Source organism: Lepus europaeus, chromosome 5 (genome assembly GCF_033115175.1).
Source record: "Lepus europaeus isolate LE1 chromosome 5, mLepTim1.pri, whole genome shotgun sequence".
NCBI classification, from domain to species: Eukaryota; Metazoa; Chordata; class Mammalia; order Lagomorpha; family Leporidae; genus Lepus; species Lepus europaeus.
This window is the reverse complement of record NC_084831.1, coordinates 152,546,770-152,562,441: the sequence shown is the minus strand read 5'-3', so window position 1 is coordinate 152,562,441 and position 15,672 is coordinate 152,546,770. Positions and strand designations below refer to the sequence as shown.

Genomic DNA, 15,672 nt, shown 5'->3' with positions numbered 1-15,672 from the left:
AAAACCCCGTTCTCCTCCCACTTCTCTTTCCAGGGTTGTTTGCCTGCCATGTCCCCTGCACAGCGGGAGGCCACACTGTTGTCAAAGCCTTTAAGGTCCAGGGGAACAGGGTCAGACACCCCCCCACAAAAGTTCCAGACAGACCCTGCCACTGGAGAGGCAGGCACAGAGCGCGGGCCTCAGAACCACGGATTGGAAAGGCTGTTGAACAGGTGGCATTGACAGAGACGCACATCCGGCACTTTTACAGGTGGGGGTCCGGAGGATCACACCTCTGGGGCAGGAGGAGGAGAGCAAGTGACCTCGAGGGGGCAGAAGATAAGGAACCAGCAGAGCATGGGCCTGGAGGCCAGGCTGAGAGGTGCTGTTGGATCCTGTGGGAGTGTCCCCCTGCCGCCCCCACCCCAAGCTAATAACCAGCTGACATCTACTTCCTTGGCTGGAGGAGGATGCATGGCTTCCACCCATCAGTGCAGAGAAGGTATTTTGCAAGGGGCACTCCACAGGAGGAACACAGTCATGTCCTATGTCTTTGGGGAGGGAGGGGAGGAGAGGCACCTGGAGCCCCTGGGCAGGACGAGAGGGGAGCAAGGAGTGTCCCGGCATCTTGGCAAAGCACTCAGATCGGCCTGACGGGGCCCTGGCGCAGGCTGGGGACCAGGTGTTCTAGGTGTCTGCCTGGCTGGGAGACCGGGCAGTCCCAGGCCTCCGGTTCACAGAGCGCTGTGAGCCTGCGGTTGCTGTCTTCTCCCTCCTGTGTCTGGCTCACCTCAACCCTCCCTTCCTGGTCCCAGCCCACGCTGGCTTCCTGGACCCAGAGTGTTCCTCGCAGCTGCTTCCTTTGTGACAGTCATGTAAATTCCCGTCTTGAATGGTTGCAGCTCTCACAACACTGAGACTGGATGGGCTGTTGATTGGTCGGGTGGTGCTGTGGCTGGGCGATGGATCTTGGCGAAGGGAACCTGGGGCAGGATGACTTGGGGCTGTCAGAAAGCCTGACCCTGAGCCCCACGGCCTTGCCGTGTTTGATGGCAGGGGAAGAAGAAGTGTGTGTGCCATGGATGTGAAGTTTTTTTTGTTTTTGTTTTTGTTTTTTTTTTTTTTAATTTATTTTGACAGGTAGAGTGGATAGTGAGAGAGAGAGACAGAGAGAAAGGTCTTCCTTTTTGCCGTTGGTTCACCCTCCAATGGCCGCTGCGGCCGGCGCATTGTGCTGATCCGAAGCCAGGAGCCAGGTGCTTCTCCTGGTCTCCCATGCAGGTGCAGGGCCCAAGGACTTGGGCCATCCTCCACTGCCTTCCTGGGCCATAGCAGAGAGCTGGCCTGGAAGAGGGGCAACCGGGACAGAATCCGGCGCCCTAACCAGGACTAGAACCCGGTGTGCCGGCACCGCAAGGCGGAGGATTAGCCTGTTAAGCCACGGCGCCGGCCTGGATGTGAAGTTTAACACAGGGTTGGTTTGTCCAGAGAGGCCATGGACTCCCTTCTGTGAAAGTCTTTTGTTTAAGAATTTTTTTATTTACTCGTGAGGTAGAAAATGTTTCCATCTGTTGGTTCACTCCCCAAATGGCTGCAACAGCCGTAGCTGTGCCGATCCAAAGCCAGGAGCCAGGAGCTTCTTCTGGGTCTCCAACATGGGTGCAGGAGCCCAAGGACTTGGCCATCTTCTACTGCTTTCCCAGGCCATAGCAGAGAGCTGGATGGGAAGTGGAACAGCCAGGACTCGAACCAGGGTCCATATGGGATGCTGGCACCGCAGGTGGAGACTTAGCCCACTACACCACAGCGCCGGCCCCAAAGCCCTTCAACACAGGGGGATCCTCTGTTCCGGAAGCCGAGGCTGCAGAACGAGCCGGCCTTTTCCCTAGCAGTGACACATGGAGAGCCCACCCTCACGGTCGAGTTCCAGGGAAGAAAGGAGTCCTTTGGAAGAAAGCCTCTTCGAGGGGGCGCCCATGGGTGCTTTGCGGTCTATTGCCGCAGAGAATAAGCCTCAGGGAGATTAGCCGCCGGCACCCCACCACATACCTGTGTGCAGAAATGGCGTAGATTCTCACACCATCGCCTCCCAGCAATCCCAGATCCCGCGCTCTCACAGCGACCCTCAAACCGGCTCAGCGACATCAGTGCAAGGCTGGCAGACGCCTCCTGCATGCGGTGACTAGTGCTTCCTGCGGGATTAGCTCTGCCTCCCAGCCAGACTGCTCTGGGTGGGTGTCTAGCCCAGGAATTTCTCCAGGATCTCCTGAAAGTAAGTGCTCACTAAATACACACTCCGATAGCAACCGACGACACCCAGCCATCTGGGAGGACTTTCCCCTACCTTTCCGAATTTAACCCTCACCAGTATATGTAGTCCCATGATGACCTCTGACCTTGCTGGGCTGGCCACGTGGCCTGCCACCCTTTGCTGTTGAAATGGACCAGGTGGCCTGGAGACGGTCAGCTGGGTCCTTAAGGTGTCAACCTTTCCCCATCACTTGTCTTAGCTCCTCGGGCAGCCTGCTGTCCATTTCAGGGGCAGGGCAGCTAAGTCCCAGCTTAGTATAGGGTGAATGAATGCACGGGTGCGTTTGTTAAACCCTAGCCAGGGTAAAAAGTGAGCGAGCCAAGGGGAGGGAGGCGCTTTCCTAGGTTACCCGGAGCCTGCTGGGTGCTGGGCATCTGAGCTTTCCACTCACTGAACCGTACTGGCAGGGAGCTGCGCTCTGGTCCGGAGCAAGAGCGCTTTGGCTCCGTGCTGGGAACGCTGGCCAGTGTGGGGCAAGGCAGGGACCCACTGTCTCCAAGCAGGACAACTTAGGGAGGACCTTCCATCTCCTTGACCTGGAGCATTGCAAACGCCAGTCCTGCTGCCTGGCTGCTTCTCTGTCCAGAAAAAGCAGCAAAGAAAAAGCGAGGGCAAGAGAGACGAAGCCAGAGGCCGGTTTATGGCAACGGGATGGAGCAGCGCAGCAGGCAGGCAGGAGCGGAAATAAGAGCCGGCGCCGATAGAGTTAAGCTGGGCCGGCCGGAACCAAAGGAGTTAAGGGGGCGGTCCGGAGCGAGTCCGGTAGGGCCCGCCCACAGTGGGGCGGGGCCGCGCCGAGCGAGCCCTCGGATTGGCCCCGGGGAAGGCGTTACGCTAGGACCGTACCAACAGCCGCGGCCTGCGGAGGCGGGGGGGGGCGGGTGTGGGACGGCCGGCTGTGCGCGGGGAGAGGTGGCCAGGGAATGGCCGGAGCGGGGGTGGGCGGGAGCCGCAGTGGCGGCGGCGGCGGCGGCTGGGGGCGGTGAGCGCGGCGTGGGGCTGCCCCTCCCCGGAGGCGGCGGGGGCGGCCGGGGCCGCGCCGCACCGCACCGTGCGGGCGGCCATGGAGCGAGCCTAGGGCCCGACAGGTGAGCGGCGTGGGGGGCGGAGGAGGGCGCGGGCCCCCGGCGGGCGGGAAAGTGCGGGCGGGCGGGCCCGGAGCGCGGCGCCTCCCCGCTGCCCTGCGCGGGGCCCTTCGCGGCGCGTGCCCGCCGGGGGTTGCGGCTGAGGGGACGCGGGCGCCGCCGGAGGTCGACGTGAGGGAGCCGCGGGGGCGCCCCCGTGTCCGGCCGGGCGCCCCCCACACCCGGGGCCGCCGCGAGTGACCTGCAGGCCCGAGGCGGGAGGCGCGGACGGCGGCGCCCGGGGGCCCGCGGTGGGGGCGCCTGAGGAAGCGCTGGGGTCGTGAAGTGGGGCCGCGCCCGCGGATTCCGTTTCCGGGTGTGCCAGAGCCGGAGCGTGGCCGTGGATGACTCGTGGGGCGCCTGTCACGCCGCGTCCTTGGTCGCGCGGGCTGACAGGAGATGCGCTCGCAGCGGCCGGGCTCCCCGGGTAGGCGGGGAGGGGGCGCCAGGGTCCGGGTCTCCGTGATGGGGGGGGTGGGCCGGGAGTTGATGGTTTTGGGAAAAGAGCGACGACGCCTGCTGCCGCGCCTGGGGGCTGGGGCCCCGGGTCAGCGTGGCCCCCGCCCAGCCGGCCTCCTCCTGGAGGTGTGATTGCTCCCCTCGGAAAGTCGCCGTGTGGCGCCGTGTTGGCTTTTACACTGCAGGACTGTGTGTACGTCTGGAACCCGGCGAAGTGACGATTATTAACCATGGCCTATCATCCTTGGGTTGAGCACCATGGGTCAGTTTGACCCCGGGGTGATTTCTTCAAAGTTGTGGGCTCCAGATCCCGGCGCGCACGTGTATGGGAAACATTGCCGGGCCAGGTGGAAGGCAGGAGCTGGGATCCTGTTCTGGGTCTCCCAGGTGGGTGGCAGGGACCCCAGCACTTGAGCCGTCACCTGCTGCCCTCCCAGGGGAGCCTTAGCTGGAAGCCGGGTCTGAAGGGGAGGAGCCGAGACTCAAACCCGGGAGCTTGATGTAGGATGCGGATGGCCCAACGCGTCTGAGAAACTGAGGTGCAGATGTTGAAGGCGCTAAATCCTATGCCTGCGCTCAGAGCCCTTCTAAGATCCATTTAAAATTAATGTTCTGTATTTCGCCAGGAACTTTTCTAAGTTTCTGAAGATGTGGAAGTGTGGCTTCTAGAACCACCCAGTGAAGTCCGTGGACAGGAGGCCCTTCCACATTGGAAGTTGCTTGTCAAAGGAGAGGCCAAGGGCACGGCCAGCAATCAGTCTCACCACAATAAAGCGCAGTGGTCGATACGGGTGATAGTAAGAGATGACCAGGAACCGGTGGGATTGGCGGCTTTCCATCTCTGTTGCCTGATGAAAATGGCACACACGGATCTGCCAAGAGCCCTAGCCGCATTTTGGTGAAGGAAGGAGAACACGGGCCCTGCTTTTCTTCCTGGGAACAGACACATCACAGTTGATGTATTTCATTTTCCATAATACTTTATATCACAGGATTCTCTATGTGAAGTGGCTAAGTCTTGCCTGTTGGTCCATTCTTTTGACTTCCATTCGCAGATTCCAGCTCTTTGGCACAGCTCTGAATTTTGAATTTTGAGGGAGATTTTCCTTGTTTCCTTCGCTGTCAGGGCAGATTGAAGTTTCCCTTACGTGGTGTGGCTGTCAGTTCAGTGCTGTGAACCCTGAAGCTGGATCCTGCGGCTCCTGAACTGCGAACTTTTTAAAATAGCTAACCACAGTCATGGCCACTTGGTGATTGCTACGATCTCAGAATAGAAGCAGGAGGCTGCTCTTTGCCGTCTGTGGTCCTAGACGCAAACAGTAAAGGAGACAGTCTTCCGAAGCGGATGTCAGGTCCCTGAGCCTAGTGCCCGGTGGCTTTGCGGATGGAGGTGGAGAATACAGTTACAGTGAGGCCCAGTAGTTGTCATCGGTGTACTTTTCTCTCTACACTTAACGGTGCCTAGTGCTTAGCAGGTGTGCAGGAAATATTTGCTGGCGGAATGAAGGAAGGAAAACAGTATGAGGAAAGCAAAAGTATTCTAGTACACGTACTATAAACTGTTTCGTTCCTCTTTGTCACAAGAAAATAAAAGCCAAGAAAAATATTCCTGTTCATGTTTCAATATTCTGTGAAGGGCATCTTTTACTTGCTGGAGCTGCCTTGGGATCCAGTTCTGGGATCGGATGGTGGTGTAGCCACCTGCAGCCTGGGAGCAGCCTCCACAGGCCCGGGCCAGGTGTGTCCTGGCCTTGCTTCTCCGTCTGCTCTGGCTACGCTCTCAGAACAGTTGGATTGGTAGGCAGTGTTTCTGTATTAGCTGAAAAATTCGGTGTCCTTGGTAATGCCTGTGCCTGGAGTACTGACCCTGACTGTCCCCGTCCCTGACACTAGGGGTGGGAGACGGGCGTTATCCCTCCGAAGTCCTCCAGCAGCTTCTCCGTGTACACCTAAATAGAAGCCTCCCTCTCTTCCGACCTTGGCTGCGTGTGCAATCCCAGGGACGGATGACTTCTTTAGCATGGGCCTGAGGTACAGAAGAGGACTGAGCGTGCAGTAGAAGCCAGCCTCTGGCCAACTTCCGGTGTCGGCAGGACTACCAGAGCTGCCCCGAAGAGACTGACACAGAGATCTCACCTCCGATCTTGTCTCTCACCAAAACCAGAAGCAGCAAGGCCTGTGTCTGCCTTGAGTCTGGGAGGCGCATCGGGCACCCCAGCATGAGATGGAAAGTGGGCGATGCAGAAGGGAGACCTCAGGCTTTGGTGCGTGTTTGAGGTCACACCCCCACTAGAGGCAAGGGTGCTAACTTAGGTACATTGCAGACGGAGGTCAGGAATACGAAGTGACGAAATGTGTAAGGAGGACAGCCCCAAGTTCAGGGAAGGCAGTGAAGTCCACCCCACTGTGCTGTCAACTGTCTGCTTTATGGGTATGGCACTGTCTCCTCACACATGTAGTGTTGCTGGCAAATACAGAATTACACAGGGTGGAAAATTCCCATTTTAGCTATATTTTTTTGGGGAAAGAATTTTATAATGAATTATATATATATTTGTTTGTTTGTTTGTTTCCTTTTAAATAATAAAAAGTTATTATTGGTGTCCCTCACTGCCAGTGGTCCAGTGCGGTTTTGAGGTGATTGAAAATGTAGGCTGCTCGCCCCCATGCTTTCGGAATTGTTGAACCTGCCTTTGGTATTCGGTCTGTCTCTCTGCTCCGTGGTGGGAAGGCTACGCTGTTGTGCTGTTACTGTCGGCTGCTGTCCTCTGCAAGCTCTCAGCTTCATCACTCTGTGTTCTGGAATTGAGTACGGAACAGCTAACTAACTAGACTTAGCTTCTGCCAGCTCTTCTCTGGGTATTAGTGCGTGACCTCGGTAGCCACTGTTTGGACTGTCCAGAGAGTTTTTTAGTTCATTTCTTGTTTCTTGTAGATAGTGAACATGCATGTCATACAAGTGCGTTTGTGTTCCTGTAGGTAAAAGAAAATACCATGGATGTACTAGTGCTGGTTCTTGTTTCAGAAAACATTGCCAGTCATACTTGACGATCTGGTTCCAGCTCTGTCTTGTCTCATTCTGGGGCAGTGTCTTGGACCATCTCCATTTTTCCTCTTGTGTTTCCAGGTTGTCTTTACTCCTGTCTCAGCCAGAATCATGAACCAGGCTAGCAATAGCAGTGGCCTTGACATGTGGAAGCAGGATATCCAGGAGACCATGCGTTAAAATCGGGTGTGTTAAGTCGGGATATGTAGTCGATATTTCTGCAGTTTTCACTGTACGATAACTATCTTAACATTTTTAGCTATCTTATCTTATTTCCCCTGTGTAAGAGAAGCCATCTTTAAGCCAAGGAGTTGCCAGTTCAAAAACCATCGAGATCTTTCTCCCTTGTTCTTTGTCCTTTTTACTCAGCAGACGTTTATCCCGTGTCTCTCACATGCCCAACACTGCACTACAGTAGTTGGAGGTCACAGCAACACGTGTTCCCTGTCCTGAGAACTCTCAGAATAGGAGAGGCAGCTATGGCGCTCTGTTTGTGTGTTCATACTGTAACACAGGGCCATGGCTGGCGCCCCTTGGCTGGTGTTTCAGCACAGGCCTGTTTGAGGTTCTGTTATTTCTGAGAGTGATTTCCTGTGGCTGTCAGCTTGACGCATCCTAGGACATAAGGGTACAGGCGTACAGAGCTGTTGTTACATAAACTTATATGCCACTCTAAGAACTGTAGTGAATTGGACAGTAAAGATGCAAAGTATATGAAGAGCTGAAGGCAAATGTCAGTTATTTGAAGTTTCATATTTCTGTGTGATCGGGGAATGAAGTAGTGCTTCCATACAGATGGTTGAGTGATGGAGTACCTGGAACTTGGGAATCTTCATTAGATTCATGCAGATTCGTATGCGTTTCCACAAAGTGTGTAGATCAGGGAACACTGCCTGTGTTCATTTTTTTTTAGGACAAATCCTGCTAGTGGTTATATGCTAAAATGTTTTCCCTTTCCTTTTTCGAGGAAGAGGTTGAAAGGGTTGCCTTAAATCAAAGTTTAAATAGGACAGGTTGCAGAAATCCAGTAATTTTCAAAGGAATACTTTTGCCGGTTTCATTTTTGCTCCCACACACAGGAAGAAAGGCTACATTAAGGCTCCATTAATGTCTAGTGATTATTTTAGTTGGCTTCCTTCACAGGGAACTGTTAGAGGAGTTCACATAGGGAATCTGAGTTACAGATACTATAGGAATAAAAGTTTAAGTGAAAATGGAAACAGTAAGGGAAATTTAACGCTAGGACTAATTTGGACTATATGGGAATTTGATTTTCTATACCTGTAACTTTAAGGTACTCTTAAGGCTTATCTTAGTTCTTGAGGACATACCAAGTTGTCCTTGAAAATAATGAACTGGGCCGGTACTGTGATGTAGTAGATTAAGTATCCGCTTACGGCACCAGCATCCCATATGGGCACCAGTTTGAGTCCCGGCTGCTCTACTTCCAGTACAGCTCTGTGCTGATGGCCTGGGAAATCAGTGGGAGATGGCCCAAGTTCTTGGGCCCCTGAATCCATGTGGGAGACCCTGAAGAAGCTCCTGGCTTGGGATCAGCTCAGCTCTGGCCATTTGGAGAGTGAACCAACAGATGGAAGACCTCTCTCTCTCTCTTTCTCTCTCCCTCTTTGTGTAACTCTTGTCTTTCAAATAAATAAAATAAATCTTAAAAAAAAAAAAAAGATAAAAAGTGAATATGCATTTAGCAAAAAAAAAAAAACAGAACTAATCTTTCTCTCTCTCTCTCTCTCTCTTTTTGTTAGACAGAGTTAAACAGAGAGAGAGAGACAGAGAGAAAGATCTTCCTTCTGTTGGTTCACCCCCCCAAATGGCCACTATGGCCGGCGCTGTGCTGATCCAAAGCCAGGAGCCAGGTACCCTTCCTGGTCTCCCACGCGGGTGCAGGGACCCAAGCACTTGGGCCATCCTCCACTGCCTTCCCGGGCCACAGCAGAGAGCTAGAATGGAAGAGGAGCAACCGGGACTAGAACCTGGTGCCATATGGGATGATGGCGCCACAGGCAGAGGATTAACAAAGTGAGCCACGGCGCTGGCCTCTTTCTTTTTTAAGACTTGCTTGTTTATTTGAAATGCAGAGTTGCAAAAAGAGAAGGAAAGACACAAAGAGAGATGTCTTCCATCTGCTAGTTCACTCCCCAAATGGTTATAAAGGCAGGGTCTGGGCCAGGCTGAAGCCAGGAGTCTAGAACTTCTCCCAGGTCTCCCATGTGGGTGCAGGGGCCCAGGGACTTGGGCCATCTTCCACTGCTTTCCCAGGCACATCAGCAGGGAACTGGATTGGAAGTGGAGCAACCAGAACTCCAGTGAGTACCCATATGGGATGCCCGTGTTGCAGGTGGCAGCTTTACCTGCTATATCACAGTGCTGGACCCAGAACTAATTTTTCAAACTGAAGACTGTTGGGAAAGTTGTATTATTTCAGCCTTAAGAAAAAAAAAAAAGAAAGTCTATCTTTCCCGTCTGTTTCAATTACATTGGAAGTGGCAGAACAAATTTTGCGGAGAAGAGAAGTAGGTTGGTCAGATTGGTGACATGGCCTCAGTCTTTGGTGTCACATGATACTCAAATCTCTGCTTTTACAGTCTGATTTAGAAAAGGCTGTGGTTCGGGGATACAGAACTACTCCCTGCTGGCAAGCTTAGTGATGCAGTGTGGGTATTTAGCCACTGTGTATGTGACTGAGAAGACAATATTCCAGGATACTGACTCCAGTGAGCGTCGTTTTCTGTGTCATTCTTTCTCTGCTCAGGAGGTCCCCTTTGGGTGTTTGACATGGCGATAGTGACCAACAAGCGATTGTACTGACCGTGTGTGGGTTGTCCAGTCCCTGACGTGAGTGTCCTCCGTGGAGCACGCCTTCATTTTCAACAACCCTGTGCGTTAGCGTGCTTGTTCCATTTCTCTAATGCAGAGACTGAGGCGCAGAGAGCTTGGGGCTAGTGTCCTCTGCAGGTCCCTTATTGGGTGGTAAGGCAGGCATTCAGGCCCAGGCTTAGTGAACCCAGAGCTCCTAACTCCTGCTCGGGAGCGCGTGTGTTTAGTGTAAGAGGGTGCACTGAGACACTGTTTCTGCAGCAGAGGAAGGAGCAGTGTCTGTGGGTGCTCTTTCATGACATTATGGGGAATTAGTTTTTATTTTTAGTTGAAGACCCCCATTTGAAGGTGAAAAGGGAGAATAATGTGCCGCTGTGGCCGGCAGCAGGCGGCCGAGCAGGAGTGGGCCGGTTTTCTGGGTGATGTGTGCATTTGTGCCAGCAGTAACACTTGCTACTGTTCAGGATAATGGTTTTGACTTCCTGGATGGCAGGGCACAATGGTAAGTGGGAAGGTTTCTGAATGCTCTTGATTTTACTGACAGTCACGACCGCTAACCATCAGGAGAGACCACACTGACTTGTGGGAGGCGAGGGCTGTGCGCGCCTATCGGCTGATGACAGTGCAGCACCGTGCTCTGCTGTTACTGCCAATCAGAAAGGGCCGTGTGTCACACTTAGCCCAGGGTGAAAGGGTGTGTGCCAAAGGGTTGCGATTTTTGCTGATGTTTAGACTTTGATTGAAATACAAAGGTTAGGCTTTGTAAACGGGGTGTGTACGGTCCTGCAAATGCGTGAGGTTAGCCTCACGCGTGAGGATCCTAAAGTATGTAAGTGGATTTTAGTAGAAGCCTAATTAAGAATCTGTTCCTCTTTGTGTTACTTTTAAGTGACTTTCTTAATTGTGTGTCTTCCTAAACATCAACAGTGATGGCAGAAAAGAAATAGAAATGGTATATAACCCTCACAGTGAGTACGCTGCCCCACAGAAGGTGTTAATAGTGGCTTACAAATAGGACCTAATGATTCATCAGTTCAACGTTTATTTCTACCTAGTAGCTAACTTAATGTCCTCCCTCCCTGAGAGAATTGATTTTAATCACATAATTTATTACCCTATACCCTTCCCCCTGGCACCCCCGAAAGAGTCGATAGGGGTAGGACAGATGTGAAAATGTTGGGCTTTATAAGTTACCCCAAAATACAGAGGCCTAAGATAATGATTTGTTAATTTTTTTCTTTTTTTAAGATTTATTTTTTTATTTGAAAGAATTACACAAAGAGAGAAGGAGAGGCAGAGAGAGAGAGGTCTTCTATCCACTGGTTCACTCCCCAATTGGCTGCAACAGCTGGAGCTGCGCCCATCTGGAGCCAGGAGCCAGGAGCTTTTTCTGGGCCTCTCATGTGGGTGCAGGGGCCCAAGGACTTAGGCCATTTTCTGCTTTCCCAGGCCATAGCAGAGAGCGGGATTAAAAAGTGGAGCAGCTGGGACTCAAACCAGCACCCGTACGGGATGCCGGCACTGCAGGCAGCAGTTTTACCTGCTGTGCCACAGCGCCGCGCCCCCCCCCCCCCTTTTTTTTTTAAAGATTTATTTATTTTGAGAAGCAGAGCAATAGAGAGGAAGAGACAGAATGAGAGCCCTTCTATCATCTGGTTCATTCCCCAAATGTCAGGAACAAGCAGAGCTGGTCCAAGCTGAAGCCAGGAGCCATGAACTCCATGCAGGTCTCCCACGTGGGTGGCCGGATCCAAGCAGTTTGGCCACCTTCCACTGCTTTCTTAGGTGTAATAGCAAGGAGCTGGATCAGAAGCAGAGCAGCTGGGACTTGAACTGGTACTGCGATATGGGATGCTGGCACTGCAGGTGACTTAACCCACTGAGCCACGATGCCAGCCCTGTTATTTCCTACAGGTCAGCTGATTTCAGCTGTTTGGTTCCTGCCCACATGGTATAGACCCGGGTCATGTGTGTGTCTGTGTTCAGCTGATAGCTCAACTAGAACCAGAGTGCCCTTGACAGCTTTGCTTAACAAGGGGTGGCCAGAACAGCGACAGGCTGGCCAGGCCTCTGTCTCCGTGTAGGTCACTCATTTGATGATGTGGCTCCATGTGGTGGCTAGGTCCCAATAGAGTTCAGTCAGCATCTGCCAGATTTCTTAAGGTGTTTGCCCAGCACTGGCAAACAGTTGCTTCCACAGCATCCTCTTTCTCAGAGCTACAGAGCCGGTCCAGACTGGGAGGAATTCTAGACTCTAGCTCTTGATGGGTGATGGGGGGAATTGTTGGTATCTTCCTTTGTAGACAGTCAACAACAACAAAAATTAATTAAATTCGGGTCCCACCTCTTCTTTTTTTTTTTTTTTTTTTATTGACAGGCAGAGTGGACAGTGAGAGAGAGACAGAGAGAAAGGTCTTCCTTTTGCCGTTGGTTCACCCTCCAATGGCCGCCGCGGTAGGCGCGCTGCGGCCGGCGCACTGCGCTGATCCGATGGCAGGAGCCAGGGGCTTATCCTGGTCTCCCATGGGGTGCAGGGCCCAAGGACTTTGGACCATCCTCCTCTGCACTCCCTGGCCACAGCAGAGAGCTGGCCTGGAAGAGGGGCAACTGGGACAGGATTGGTGCCCCGACCGGGACTAGAACCCGGCGTGCTGGCGCCGCAAGGCGGAGGATTAGCCTAGTGAGCCGCGGCGCCGGCCTTCCCACCTCTTCTTACATGTACCAGATCTTCAGAGTTTTACTAAAACCAGCAGTTACCAGAGAAGAAGTTTACGATAAGGGTCCTTACAGTTTCTTGTCAGGAAAGATTGAATATATAAATATGATTATACGAGGGTACTTCAGAACACTGATGAAAAAATGTAATTAAAAGATGAGCTTGGCCGACGCCGTGGCTCAATAGGCTAATCCTCCTCCTGCGGCGCTGGCCCACCGGGTTCTAGTCCTGGTTGGGGCGCCGGATTCTGTCCCGGTTGCTCCTCTTCCTATCCAGCCTTCTGCTATGGCCCGGAGTGCAGTAGAGGATGGCCCAAGTGCTTGGCCCTGCACCCACATGGGAGACCAGGGGAAGCACCTGGCTCCTGGCTTCAGATCAGCACGGTGCGCTGGCTGCAGTGGCCATTGTGGGGTGAACCAATGGAAAAAGGAAGACCTTTCTTTTTTTATTTTTATTTTTTTTTTTATTTTTGACAGGTAGAGTGGACAGTGAGAGAGAGACAGAGAGAAAGGTCTTCCTTTTGCCGTTGGTTCACCCTCCAATGGCCGCCGCGGTAGTGCGCTGCGGCCGGCGCACCGCGCTGTTCCGATGGCAGGAGCCAGGTGCTTATCCTGGTCTCCCATGGGGTGCAGAGCCCAAGAACTTGGGCCATCCTCCACTGCACTCCCTGGCCACAGCAGAGAGCTGGGCTGGAAGAGGGGCAACCGGGACAGGATCGGTGCCCCGACCGGGACTAGAACCCGGTGTGCCGGCGCCGCAAGGCGGAGGATTAACCTGTTGAGCCATGGCGCCGGCCAAGACCTTTCTCTCTGTCTCTTTCTCTCACTGTCCACTTTGCCTGTCAAAAAAATAAAAAATAAAAAATAAATAAAAGATGAGCTTTTTTTGGTACAAAAAAATTTGAAATGCATGCATATTGTGAAAAACTATGCATGGATTTCAAAAATATTTGCACTGAAATAATCCTAGTGCTCGCTTGCTCTCTCTTTTTTTGTTTTTAAAGATTTATTTATTTTGAAAGTGAGAGTTATAGAGAAAGAGGGAAAAAGAGAAAGAGAGAGAGCTTCCATTCGCTGGTTCACTCCCCATATGACCACAACAACCAGGACGAGGCCAGCCTGAAGCCAGGAGCCAGGAGCTTTATCTGGGTCACCCACATGGGTACAGGGGTCTCCAGGCTTGGGCCATCTTCTGCTGCTTTTCCCAGACTGTTAGCAGGGAACTGGATCAGAAGTGGAGCAACCGGACCTGAACTGGGGCTCATATGGGATGCCAACATTGCAGGCATTGTCTTTACCCATATGCCAGCCCCTAGCTTGTGTTTTAATTCCATTTTTCTATAAACTTTTTTTTTGGGGGGTGGGGGAGCGACAGAGAGACCGACACAGAGAAGTCCCATCCATTGGTTCATTGCCCAAATAGCCATGGTGACTAGGACTGAAGCCAGGAGCCAGGCACGCAGTCCGTGTCTCCCATGTGGGTGACAGGGACCCACTTCCATGAGCCCTGCCTCCCGGGGTCTGCATTATCAGGAAGCTGGAGTCAGAAGCTGGAGCTGGGAATCTAATCCCAAGGACTCTGATATAAGTGTGGGTGTCTTAAACACGAGGCTAAGTCCTGTCCCTCCTCGGAAATGTCTGTGATACTCCCTTGTTCACCAGTGTTTAGTAAGTCCCACCGCCTTTGCAGCATATCTCTGTCGCTGGTCCTCTGCATGAAATGTTTGTACTGAAGCTTCACACCCACAGGGCATTTCACATTCTTACATGTTAAGAATCTGTTTTGGGACTGGCGTTGTGGCATAACAGGTCAAGCTACCACCTGTAATGCTGTCATCCCATGTGGGTGCTGGTTCAAAATCTGACTGCTCCACTTCTGATCCATCTCGCTGCTAATGCTGGGAGAACAGTGGAAGATGGCCCAAGTCCTTGGGCCCTTGTACCCACGTGGAAGACCCAGATGCAGCTCCTGGCTTCGGCCAGGTCCAGCCCCTGCCGCTGCAACCACTTGTGGGAATGAACTAACAGATGGAAGATTGATAGCACATTCTCTGTCTCTCATTCTCTGCTTTTCAAATGAATAACATCTTTTAAAAAAAAAAAAAACCTGTTTTAACTATTGATTGAGATGCAAAATTTTTGCCTACTTTGAAACTTTCTGTAGCTATGAGCAAAGTTTGAGATTTCTTCTCTGTAACCTCCGAAGTGGCAGGACTTGGGTAAGGTGTCAACTGAATCAGGACACTGTACTCATGGGGCATAGAACCTCACTGGTGGCTTGTCAGACCCCGCAGGAAGGAAGATAGTGCTGACATGGCTTAGAGACCTCTGCACCAGCATGCTTGTCTACATGTGTTCTCCAGCATCCGCCAGATTCTAGAACAGGACTTTCTACCAGGCCCTCACTCGTTTGTGTGCCATGTCTCTTCTTCCAAGACAGCCTTACTGTCATATATTTGTCCTTAAGAAACACTTATCAAGCAAGCAGAGTGGTGGCGCATCCACATACTGTTGTATGAAGAACAACAGTAAATGAGCCTCTGTAGCAGGCCCCATGTGGCTGGTGCAGCTGAGCGTGAAACCAGGCTTCGGTGGGAAAATTCCTTAAAAAGGTCTCCTTTCCAGAACTCCAGTCTGAGAGTTTATGGCAGCTGTTCATGTGAGGACTGTTAACACATGCACTGCCTTGTGTATATGTCACATTTTTTGAGTTAGGATACTACTTTGAATCTATTTGTTCTTTGAGATGGGCTGTTGCACGTAACAGAAACATTAAAATAAATGACCGTCATGTAACTGGACAGAGCTGCGTGTTTGAAGCATTTACAGGAGGCGGGGAAACAGAGCAGGCGCACTCTGGCAAAGCTGGTGAGGGTTTCGTGAACAGTGGTCTTGCGTTGGTTTTCAGAGTATACAGTGGGCTGCTTGTCTAAAGTGAGAAGAGCAGCAGTAGAGCGTGGAGTCTGGAATGTTCTTGCGTCTTCTGCAGGTGAGGGGACAAAGGGCATCATTCTCCGGAGCCTCGGAGCCTCATTCCGAGAGCGGAGTGAAGAACTGCGTACAGGGAGGTTCCGGCCGAGGCAGAGTGCAGTTACGCACCAGTCAGAAGGAAGGAGAAGTCACTGTGGAGGGTGAGGAGAGACCAGAATGGCCTTGAAGCTGGCCTTGAAAGGACCAGAAGAAAGGGTAAGACAAAGAGGAAG

At 52.4% G+C, this 15,672-nt stretch overlaps 1 protein-coding gene across 2 annotated transcripts in view; it reads left to right on the top strand.

Annotated features, from left to right (window-relative positions):
- Positions 1-3,294: 3,294 nt before the first annotated feature.
- FAM20B (FAM20B glycosaminoglycan xylosylkinase) overlaps positions 3,295-15,672 on the top strand; it is a 40,560-nt gene continuing 28,182 nt past the window's right edge. For both annotated transcript variants that reach the window (XM_062192959.1, XM_062192958.1), the window contains exon 1: positions 3,295-3,378. The gene's annotated coding sequence lies outside the window, so the exon portion shown is untranslated. The remainder of the gene's footprint in view (positions 3,379-15,672) is intronic.